This window comes from Dipteris shenzhenensis, chromosome 16 (assembly GCF_047967505.1).
Source record: "Dipteris shenzhenensis isolate YYH24624 ecotype China chromosome 16, Dip_SZ_1.0, whole genome shotgun sequence".
NCBI lineage: Eukaryota > Viridiplantae > Streptophyta > Polypodiopsida > Gleicheniales > Dipteridaceae > Dipteris > Dipteris shenzhenensis.
Window position 1 is genome coordinate 3,733,877 of NC_141611.1, and position 12,430 is coordinate 3,746,306.

The 12,430-nt window shown below is 47.4% G+C and overlaps 1 protein-coding gene across 2 annotated transcripts in view; it reads left to right on the forward strand.

Annotated features, from left to right (window-relative positions):
* LOC147892422 (uncharacterized) overlaps window positions 1-12,430 on the forward strand; it is a 61,120-nt gene that overhangs the window by 38,772 nt on the left and 9,918 nt on the right. The gene's annotated exons all lie outside the window — the stretch shown is intronic.

Below are 12,430 nucleotides of genomic sequence, written 5' to 3' on the forward strand. Positions count from 1 at the left end.
TTTTCATGTTTGCACTTAAATAAGGTAGCTTTTGGGAGTATTTGGAGTCAAATGGATGTGTGTTGCAATGTTGGTTTTTTTAATAAACGACTCTCTCTCTCTTCCCCCCCCCTCCCCCTCAAACTATAGCTCGATGCAGCATTTCAGGTCATCACATATCTCTTCTACATTAGCTATTATGGGTCTTGCACCACAGGGTGACATAGGGTTCCTTGGTTGGCTTTATCCTCCTCCATGGCACTGGCGGCAAAGGGTGACCAGAGGTGTTGGTATGCACGTACATGTAGATGGTTTGAGTCCTTGGGGCTCCACATAGACAAGCTACCTCGCTTCAAGTACACGTTGAGGCCTCCATCCCGCTGACATATCATGATGTGGCTTAGGTCATCCGAGAGGATCTCTTACAGTTACATATATTCAGGACTTGGTTGGCACCTTGTGAGTTCTTTGTGAAGCCCAGCTTCTATAGAGAGCTACTACCTACAATTTGCAACAGAGGGCTTCATCGATCCACCTCCCACACTCCTTGACGATATTGATACGGGAGTTCTGCGTCTCATCACATCGTCTCCATATCGAGAGTAGTCGGGCGGTGGCATACCTAGAGAGGGTCGCATGTGCACCTTATGTGATCACCAGGAGATCGCTTCAGAGGAGCACTTCGCTTTCAGATGCCCTGTGTAATATGAGATGAGAGGTCTCTATCAGTGCCTTTTTAGGGATGATTTCAGACCCTTATCTAGTCTCCTGTCCTACACAGACCAGAGTTGCTTGGTGGCCTTCATCCATGAGGCCGTCTAACACAAGGAGCAGTTGGTCAGCGCACGTACACATATGTTTTTCTGGCCAGACGGCATCGACCAGCAAGACTCACAAAGACAAAGGTGGCAAGGACCTGAATCAGAGCCAGAGATACGTTAGACTTGCCAGCGGATGGAGGAACATATTACATTAGGGGACCTTCTCTCCATGCTCATCAGACTAGAGGCACAACCTACAGGATTGATAGTGGCACTTGTTCGCCAGAAGGCTATAGCCAGGAGACCAAAGCAGACAACACTGTTGACAGTCGCTAGCGCTCCATCACAGGTTTATGCCACCACAGCAACCTCGCATATCGACGGCCCCCTCCTAGGGTTGACGCCCCCGCTAGCTCCGACCCCATGAGATCGGAGAGTTTTCTCCCTATGTATCGATGCCGTTATTATCATGATTATGGGTTTTCTTTTGTATTCGTCATGGGTGTTGATGCCAGCCCTTAGTGGCTGCACTCCTCAGCTCATTGTATCAATTTCTTTTAGTCTCATAGACCCTTTGGTCTTCCAAACACTTTTAGTAAACTCTCTCTCTCTCTCTCTCTCTCTCTCTCTCTCTCTCTCTCTCTCCCCTCCCCTTTGGATCAAGAGTCAAGAATTCAAAGATCATGTTGAAGCAGGAACTCTTTGCACTCCAAATGGGTGATGGAGACTCCGCAGAAACTCACCTCAATGAGATGCAGTCAATTGTCAAACAACTTCAAGCCTTGGGAGTGCGAGTGGACGGCGATGGCCATTCTATGCACTAGCCTTCCACCAAGGTGCAACGATTTGGTTACAATATTGCGGGTAAATTCAGATGCTCTTAGCTTTCAAGATGTTGTTGCTATGTTGCTTAGTGAGGGGGGGAGAGTGGAATTGAGCACTACAGGCACATGAGAACATGCTTATGCAATCAAAGGCAAAAGAAAGAACAAAGACAATGGCAATAAGGTCGTAATAGTATGCGACTATTGTGGTCATAAGGCCATGAGGAGAAAATCTGTACAAGAAAGCTTATGACAGCAAGAGCAAAGAAGCCAGAAGCAGTGTTTGATTGATGAAGAGGAAATCAATATGCAAGTCTAGTTCAATACGAGACACCACCAGTGACTGATGTTGATGAGGATTATGTGTTATAAGCTCTTGATGATGCCGGCAGTTTTGTGACTGATGTTGGTGAGGATTATGTATGCTGAGCTCTTGATGAGTTGGCAGTTTTGTTCTCAGTTTTCTTTTGTGGTAGATGTATCGTCTCCTTTTTTTATATAGTAGCTATTCTTCCCCACTCGGTTTATGGGGGGTGTTAGCTTTGAGAGATTTTGGTAAACCTGTGGGAGGGCACTTCATCTTCTTAAGGTCTTAGTGTGTGTTTTGTGCCACTTGGCAACCTTTCATGTAGGAGATCTATGTGTTGGAAAGGCTTCATGGGGTGTTGGCTATTGGAAGCGGTGAAGGTCTCCTTCTTGACAGTTTGAGGGCATTCCCCATCCATGAGAGTCGTTTGAGAGTTGTCCCCTGAACTCACGAGAGATTATGTGACTCTTGGAAGATTCCTTGACGATGCACGACGTCCGTGATAGGTTTGCATGAGCCGGAGAAAGCTATCTTGTTGTCTCAGAGCTGTTGGCAGGTGTTTCAACATCGATTCATGATGCGGATGATGTGCTCTTACTCTCTTCCTCAGCAGAGGGGCTCCAGCGACAGCTGTACACGCTTCATACTTTTTGTGAGAGACATGATTTGAAGGTCAACCTTGGTAAAACCAAGTTGATGATCTTCAATACATTTCGAGCAGCCGTGCATAGAGAGCACGCCACTTTGGTTAGGTTACTAGTGGAGGTGGTTGCATCCTACACATACTGGAAGCTCTCTTCTCCGGCCCCATCTTCATGATGTGACTGGCACTACAAGCCCGATTGAGCAGGGGCTATGCCACACTTGTTAGACTCGAGCGGCAATGCTTTCACTCTCACTTCCAGGATCCCTTGACCAAGACTCTTTGGTATGCCGAGTGGGTGAATATGTATGGCAGCCCTTGACGGGGGCTAGACCCAATCAATGACAGATTGGGTTGAGTTGAGAGGATTCATGTCCTCATGCTTTCACGGGCGATCCGCAGAAAGCCTTCAATCCCACATCAGGTTGTCCTAGCTGAGTTCGGAGCATCCCCACTACAGCTTGATGTAGCGTTTCGGGTTATCACGTATCTGCAACGCATAAGGGAGTATGGCTATTGCACCACAGGATGGCGCAGGCTATCGTGGTTGGCCCTATCCTCATGCATGGCATTGGCAGTCGAGGGTAACCAGAGGTACTGGTATGCATGTACATGTAGGTGGTTTGAGAGGTTGGGGCTCCACATAGATAGATGACCTTTCTTCCAGTACAACATTGAGGCCCTCTCTGTCTCGCTCACATATCATGGGGTGAACCAGGTTATTCGAGAGGATCTCTTACAACTACACACATTTAGGACCTGATTGGCATCCATCAGCTCCTTGTAAAGCTCAGATTGTACAGAGACCATTGCTTATGGATTTCAATAGAGGAAATCCTTGATCCATTAGGATACACATGGATCCACCTCTGTCACTCCTTGAGGTATCTATCGGGCAATTCTTGCGTCTCATCCTACCGACTTCCTATTGAGAGTGGATGAGCAGACATCATTTCTAGAGAGGGTTACATATGCACACTATGTGATCATCAAGAGATTGAGTCGGATGAGCATTTCGCCTTTAGATGCTTTATGTACTATGAGATTAGAGGTCGTTGTCTCTGCCTCTTCAGGGAGGGTTTTGGACCCCTATCCAGTTTCGTGTCCTTCCTAGATTAGAGATGCCCAAGATACGTACGCGAGACCAGGATGCAGCCAGACCCAACTCAGAGCATGATCACGGGGTCTTTATATCAGCTAGACAATACTGACCAATAGGACTTAGAGAGTCGATGGATCCGAGAAGCAGAGTGAGAGACACGTCAAAGTCGTTAGTGGGTTGAGGCATAGATCAGGCTAGGGGACCTTCCCTCCAAGCTCATCAGATCAGAGGCATGGCCAACAAGAGTGATAGTGGCACTTGTTCGTCGTAGAGCCATAGCTAGGAGGCCACAACGGACCATGCAGGTTGACAGCCGTCAACACTCCATCATAGGTTTTATGCCACCACAACAGGTTTGAGCTCTGTGATCTATCTCTTCATATCAATATCGTGATGGGTTTTGTTTGTATTTCGCATGGGTATTTATACTCGCTTAGAGGCTCCACCCCCCCAACTCATTGTATCAGGCTTCTAAAGATTATTAGACTTTCTTTCTTTGTAGAGAAGGGGGAAGGGGCAGATTTGGAGATGGGGAGAGAATAGCAAAAGGAGGGGAGGAGAAGAGAGGAGAAGGGGAAGGAGAAAGGAAGAGAGAGAAGGCTGAGGGAATAGAGAGAGGGAGAGAGAGAGAGTGAGCGTAGGCAGCAGGTAGCAGGAGGGAGAGTAGATAGGATTAGATGTCACATCAAAAAGTCCCTTACAATCCTTTTGGGTTGACTTATATAGCCCCCCACAGTTCCCACATTTCCCCTACTATTCTCCCATCTATTTCCCCCTTAAAATCCTTCTTTTTCCCACCTTCATTACAGCCATCCCTTCCCAAAGAATTTTGCCCTCAAAATTTCCAAGAGGTTGCCCTGGATGAGAAGGATACAACAGAAACTGATCAGCTGTGTAGGAGATAGGGGTAGTCCTGCACAATGCTCTCAGGTTGCCAAGAATTCTCATCTTCCGTTAAACCTTTCCATTTGATGAGGTATTCTGTGTAGGCTTTGTTCCTGAGTACATGATCTCTGAAGCCCTTGATTTGCTCCGGCACATAGATTATGTGGCCCTCTTCATCCATAGGAGGCAGCTCAGGAAGAACCTGGACATGCTGTCCGACATGTGGTTTCAGCAAGGATACATGGAAAACATTATGGATCTTGGAGGTACTCGGTAGTTCCAACTGATATGCTACCTGCCCAACTTTGCGGATGATTTTGTAGGGGCCATAATACGTGTGGGCAAGCTTTGTGTTGGTATTACCTTTCAGCGAGGAATATCGATTCTTATGGAGACGTAAATGCACATAATCCCCTTCTTCAAAAGATAAGTACCTCCTTTGTTCATCCGCATACTTCTTCTACTTGGCTTGGGCATCCTGCATATTCCTCTTAGCCAACTGCAGAAGGGCATTCATACTCTCCAAATCATTCCTTGCTTGCTGATTTTTCACAGCCAAGTCTGCAACCCTGGAAGGGCATTCCCACTTTGCATCCATACATAGCCTCGAATGGACTCATGCCAATAGAGAGGTGTTTGGTGCTGTTGTAGCAAAATTCAGCCAATGCTAACCATTTGTCCCAAGACTTCTACGTGTCATGACAGTAATGCCTTAGATACTCCTCCAACCACTTGTTCACCCTCTCTGATTGTCCATCTGTCTGTGGATGATAAGCAGTACTAGGCACAAGGGAAGTACCAACTGCAGTGAATAACTCCTGCCAAAAGTGACCCATAAATTTAGCATCCCTGTCACTGACAATCTCCTGAGGAAAACCATGGTGCTTGAACACATACTCAATGAATTGCCAGGCAACCTGTGAAGCGGAGTACCGAGTTTTAGTCGGTATGAAATGGGCCTGCTTAGTCATCCTGTCAACCACCACAAATATGCTATCCCAACCCTTATCTGTAGAAGGCAACCTGTAATGAAGTCCATGGCAATGTGAGTCCATTTGCCTTCAGGAATGGGTAGCGGTTGCAGAAGGCTTGCGGGTAACCGGCTGTCCACTTTATTTTGTTGGCAGGGCAAACATTCACTGACAAACTTAACCACATCTCGCCACAAACCATCCCAAATAAAGCTCTCCTTGACTTTTTCATATGTTTTTGTGATACCCGTATGCCCTAACATAGGGGATGAGTGCATTTCCTGTAATACCATCAACCTGTACTTGGAGTCTGGCAGAAGATAAATTCTGTCCCTGCACCATTACAGTCCGTTGCGGAGCTGAAATCGAACATGTCCTAGGCTGGACGGACTCTGTAACTCCACAAAAATAGGAGCTGCATCAGAATTTTGCATGTATTCCTCCTGAATCCCAAGTATCCACTCCTGATGAAGCGTGGAAATGGCAGACAGTTTGCATGACCACATCCTGGACAAGGCATCAGCAACCACATTCTCTTTCCCCTTTCTATATTCAATGTCAAAATCATAGGACTAAACTGCAGCCAGCCATCTCTTCTGCTTCATGGATAAATTAGGCTGCGTTAAGAAGTACTTGAGTGTCTTGTGATCCGTTTTGACCTTAATCTTGCTACCGTACAGGTAGTGGTGCCATTTTGCAAAAGCATGCAAGATTGCCAGCATCTCTTGATCATAAACATGATAATTTATTTCTCTGGCATTAAACTTCCTGCTCTCAAAAGCAATCACACCATGCTCTTGTTTTAGGACAGCCCCTAAACCTTTGCCACTGGCATCCGTCTCAATAATGAAAGACCGTGAGAAATCAGGGCACACCAATACAGGTGCATTACTAAGGGCATCCTTGAGGTTATCAAAGCTGAGTTGTGCTGCTTCTGACCATTGGAAGGCATCCTTTTTCAGCAAATCAGTGAGAGGGGCAGCCCTTTTGGCGAAGTGCCTAATGAATCTCCTGTAAAAAGAAGCAAGACCCAAGAAACCTCTGAGCTGCGTGGTATTTTGTGGCTGCGGCCACTCCTTAATGCATTTCACCTTAGCTGGGTCTACCCTGATTCCGTGCCTGCTTACAACATGACCAAGATATTCAACCTCCTCTGCCATAAATGTGCACTTGCTGGCCTTGGCATAAAGCTGATGCATTCTCAAGATTTCTAGCACTTGTCGGACATGGTCAATGTGTTCCTGTGCATCCTTACTATAAATGAGAATGTCATCGAAAAATACCAGCACACATTTGAAAAGAAGGTGGTGTAAGATCTTGTTCATGAGTGCCTGGAAGGTGGCTGGTGCATTAGTCAAACCAAAAGGCATCACCTTGAACTCATATAATCCTCTTTCTGTACGAAAGGCAGTCTTATGCTCATCACCCTCTTTCATCCTGATCTGATGGTAACCTGACCTCAAATCAATCTTCGTGAAATACTGAGCACCCTTGAGTTCATCCAATAGGTCATCAATCATGGGAATAGGAAACCTGTTCTTAATGGTGGTCTTATTCAATTCTCTGTAATCAATGCACATACGAAAAGAGCCATCCTTCTTTTTCACCAGGAGTACTGGAGATGCAAATGGCGAGGTGCTATGAGCAATGAAGTTTTTCTGAAGCAAATCTTGCACCTGTGTTGCCACTTCTTCCCGTTCAACTTTAGAGAGTCGGTACGGGGCCTTGTTTATTGGTTTACTACCATGTTCCAGGACTATGGCATGATCAACATCTCTTTTTGGGGGCAACTGAGATGGCATATCAGCAAACACATCCCCAAATTCAAAGAGCAATTTCTGCATTTCACAATTATCCACATGGGGAATACCACCCTCCTGAGGTACAGAGACATTCAATGCATAAATGGCACTTTCGTTCTTGAGCTCCCTAGCTAGCTGCCTTGCTGAAATGACCTGCAATTTCTGATTCACAATGCCCTGCAATGTAACAGTTCTACCTTTGTGGCAAAACTCAAGAGATAAAGCATTCAAATCTATACTGATTTTCCCCAGGGATTTCAGCCAATCACAACCCAGGACAGCATCTATGGGTCCCATATCCAATGCCAAAAGATCACCTGCAAACTCATAATGATCAGAAAACTTGATCCTGGCATCCTGGCAACAATGTCTGCTGATCATGTGCTGTCCATTCGCGATCTCCACTTTCAGACCATGGTCTATCTCTGTAGCAACTAATCCCAATCTTTGCAATGTTCTACAATTAATGAAACTGTGAGTGCTACCACTGTCTACCAATACATGGACAGATCTGCCATTAATCATTCCCTTCAACCTGATTGTGTCAGCACTTTTGGCACTCATCAGGCATGTAGTGAGATGGTATACAATGTAGACTGGGCATCCCAATAAATCTGTTCATCATCCACAGGAACATTACCATTAGCATCACCTCTGACAGGAAAAGGCATTGTAGGTTGATGCTCCAACACAGAGAGTGTTGGCTTACGGCCTTTCCTGCTACATGTAGGCTGAATATCAATCTCATGCATCAGATGAGTGGTTTGCTCCAGTGTCTACCAATACATGGACAGATCTGCCATTAATCATTCCCTTCAACCTGATTGTGTCAGCACTTTTGGCACCCATCAAGGCATGTAGTGAGATGGTATACAATGTAGACTGGGCATCCCAATAAATCTGTTCATCATCCACAGGAACATTACCATTAGCATCACCTCTGACAGGAAAAGGCATTGTAGGTTGATGCTCCAACACAGAGAGTGTTGGCTTACGGCCTTTCCTGCTACATGTAGGCTGAATATCAATCTCATGCATCACATGAGTGGTTTGCTCAATAGCCCCACCCGGATCAAAAGGAAAAACAGTCCCCTTTGTGGCATCTGTGTTAGGAGACTCATCTACATCATGAACTCCTATCAATTCCTCATGAGAGACATCATGGGGGTCTGCTACATCAGCCACTTCATCATCATCAGATAATTCAATTATCATGCTGAGTTTGGCTGAGCTGACATTCTTCATTTTGCACACATCTCGGTGCTCAGGTGTCCATTTCTCTCCACACCTAAAGCATAAATTTGCCTTCTTCCTACTGTCCATTATGGCTCTGGAATGTTGTTTAACTTCTGATTTGCCAAAACCAGCGCTGGGTTTGACACCTGTCTTTGCATCCATGGGCCTGTATGGCTTTGCATATGGCATCTTACTTCCAGAAACCGTTGGATATCATGGGAAGGAAGCAGCTGCTGGTTTCTTATCAATCCAATCAGCAGAATTTGTCTTCCTGTCAGCATCATAAGCAGTACCATAGAAGCTATGTGACACATGCTTGTACTTGCCGGCATATTTTGGCTCAAACACCTCAGCAAGCTGGGCTGCTCGCTCAATGGTTAGAGGATTGTGAGCTCTCACATCAGCAGCTAGAGAGGGATCTAAGCCTTGTATAAAACGCAGCAACTTCCCTTTCTCAGAAATATCTTGTACAAACAAGGAAAGTCTCCAAAAACGCTGCAAGTACTCCTGGACCGTACTTGTTTGTGACAGTGCATAGAATTCAGCAAGGTACTGTTCAAGGATCAGGGCCGAGACGAAGGTCGTGACCATAAGCTCCTTGAACTGTTTCCAGGTGGTAGGCTTTTGAGGTGACTCTCGCATGTAACGCCACCATGTATGTGCATAATCCTGTAAATGCATGCCAGCAAAAATGATCCTCTCCTCATCATTCTTAGGGTAGAAGCGGAAATAATCTTCAAGCTTCGTGAGCCACTCCTCCAACTCATTGGGAGTGCGAGTGTCACCCTTAAACTTATGCACAGAGATTTTATCTTTCACATCTTTGGCTGCGTTGTTCCTATAGTGACTACCAGCATACTCACGTTTGAAGCTCACATACTATGAAAAGGGCATCTCATTACGAACATCCTCAGGCAAAGCCCTATATGAACGTAAGGCATCTGAAAGCATATCATCCATGTTTGCATGCTGCCCACTTCCAGCATCATGCTGGTTAGGAGAACCACTCCCCTGATGCATAAAGTGCGTCTGACTGAAAGCATTACCTCTCTGATACGCAGGCTGAGTCTGACTGAATGTATTAACAGGAGGTGTCATCGAAGCATGCAATCCCTGCTGAGTCTGCCTGCCATAAACATCTCGGTGGGTGGGTGGCATAGAAAAAGGTTGAGAAGAGGACTGGCTCCTCTCCCAACTGCCCTGAAACCCAACACCCAATCCAGGCATGCTCGCCGTTGGCAAAAATGTGCCAATGGGCCGGCCCAAAATGGACGGCTCAGCCAATGAAATATGCGAGCCAAATGGAGGCCTGGAATCAATAAGAGAAGTGCTCGGCGGTACGGGCAAGGCATCACCAAAATCAACATAATCCCCATGCTGGGGTGCATGCATAGAACCAACATCATAAGTGCGACGGCCATCAGCCATAAATCCCGTGTGTGGGTCAGGAAAATCACCCTGGCTATCCGACTGATCCCCGTGCTGGGGTGCAGGCTGCTTACCCTTATCGTGCATACTGATGGCGGTAGTGATCTGTTGCCCAAGGTTCTTACCCATCTGGGTGATAGCTGTATCGTGCATAGCCATAGCAGTGGTGAGCTGCTGCCCCAACTGCTGACCCATCTGCTGAAAAGCCCCCTGAAGCATCGAGGCCAAGGCATCTAGAAACTGTGTGTCGGTAGAGCATGGGGGAAAGAAGAGAGAGGAGGGAGGAGGAGGAGGGGGAGGAGGAGGGAGGAGGAGGGAGGAGGAGAAGGGAGGAGGAGGAGGAGGGAGGAGGAGGAGGAAGAGGGAGGAGGAGAAGTTGAAGAGGTTCGAAGAAAGCTCGGTGAAGAGGCTGGAAACGGGGCTCAAAATGAGCCACGAAGGTGGCTTAGAAAGGCCCAGAATAGGGCTGTAGGAGTACCCTAAAAGAGGGGTTTTTTTTTTTTTTTTTTTTTTTTTTGGAGCTTAGGACAACTAAGACACCTAGGGTAGTCTCAACTAAACCAAACTAACTAAACCCAACCTTATCCAATCACTAACCTAACTAGACCTAACCAAACCTAAACTAACCTAACCAACCAAACCCAAGTAGCTAACCAACCCAACCTAAACCCCAACTAGCTGAACCTTAGCAACTGCTAAGGTCTCCAGCAACGCAGCGCCGACGAAAGGCGACGTCAACGGCACGGGCGGAGAAGGCACGAGCGTGACGTGGGCGCTAAGATGGTGACAGCGATGGGGCGGGGCGAGGTGTGGCGGGCATGGCGTGGTTTGCTAAGGGAAGGAAAAACGGCGGGGCAACGACGGGGGAGCTGGAGTAGCGACGACGGGGAGCTGGAATACTACACAGACCGTTGAGGCTCAAACTTGCAACGCAGGCTGCTAGGTAGCAACGTAATCAGGCATGTCGTTGATGGCGCACAAGGATTCGTTGATGGCGCACGTCCGTGCTGTTTGTTTGCTGGCAGCCCACGCTTGTTTCCTTGACGATTTCCTTGACGTAGCTTGGCCGACGACGTGCTAGTAGTTCCCCTCAGCCTGAAGCGCTGGCAAACCATGATTGATAGCAAGACTCAACGAGGGTCAGGTGCCAAGAGCTTGGGCTCTGATACCAATGTAGAGAAGGGGGAAGGGGCAGATTTGGAGATGGGGAGAGAATAGCAAAAGGAGGGGAGGAGAAGAGAGGAGAAGGGGAAGGAGAAAGGAAGAGAGAGAAGGCTGAGGGAATAGAGAGAGGGAGAGAGAGAGAGTGTGAGGGTAGGCAGCAGGTAGCAGGAGGGAGAGTAGATAGGATTAGATGTCACATCAAAAAGTCCCTTACAATCCTTTTGGGTTGACTTATATAGCCCCCCACAGTTCCCACATTTCCCCTACTATTCTCCCATCTATTTCCCCCTTAAAATCCTTCTTTTTCCCACCTTCATTACATTCTTTTCTTCCTCTCTCTCTCTCTCTCTCTCTCTCTCTCGATTGGGTGACACGCTCCTCTTGGAAGACTTCAATGCACGGACAGGGGATAGACAGGTGGGCCTCTTGGACTTCGCACATGAGGGGGACCCCCACCTAGTTCCAGAGCTCGATGTAGAGGAGCTTGGGATACTGAGGCACTCAGCAGACACTGCACCTATGACAGGATATGGACAGCACCTGCTAGAGTTGGGCGCAGTACACAATTTGATCATCTACAATGGCCTTTAGAGATGGCCATCATCTAGGGGACTCACATGTTTCCCCCATGGTGGAGGATCGAGCACTGTAGACTATATACTAGGGCCACTAGCCTTTGCGCCAAGGATACACGACTTCACAGTGACTCCGCCCCCACTTGGAGCAGACCACACGTACATATCCTTCTGCATTTCTGTCACTATACCCACCATAGCGAGGGCCCCGTAAGGACTGATAGCTATCTAGGTCCATTTTGATAGAGTACTTGACCCAGTGTATATGCGCCATCTGAGTAGAGAACTCCGAGACCTACTTAGAGACGATGATGACATGGACCTAGCACATGCCTCAGACGCGCTGGTATCAGTAGTGCAGGAGGCTTCCATAAGGTCCTTTCCCACAACCAGGCCCGCACGGCCTCGTGATGGGAAGATGCTACAAAACCCATGGTTTGATGACGAGTGCAGGGCTCTGAGAGCACACTTGATACGGGAACGCGCCCTGGGCCATTTGTCTACATCTGAGGCACAATGGATTTATCGACGGCTGACATGGCGTAAGAGACGTGCATTCCGTACACACAGGATGGATGACATTATTAGCTTGTTCTGGGGGGGAGACCCCACCATCAGATGGGAGTTCCTATTAGAAGGGAAACCACCCATCCCCATCACTGACCCTTCTGTGTGGCACACATATGAATGCTCCCTGTATGATGTCCCCGGGTAGGCACAACCTGACATGTCTGGTATGCCCAGGCCTACCAC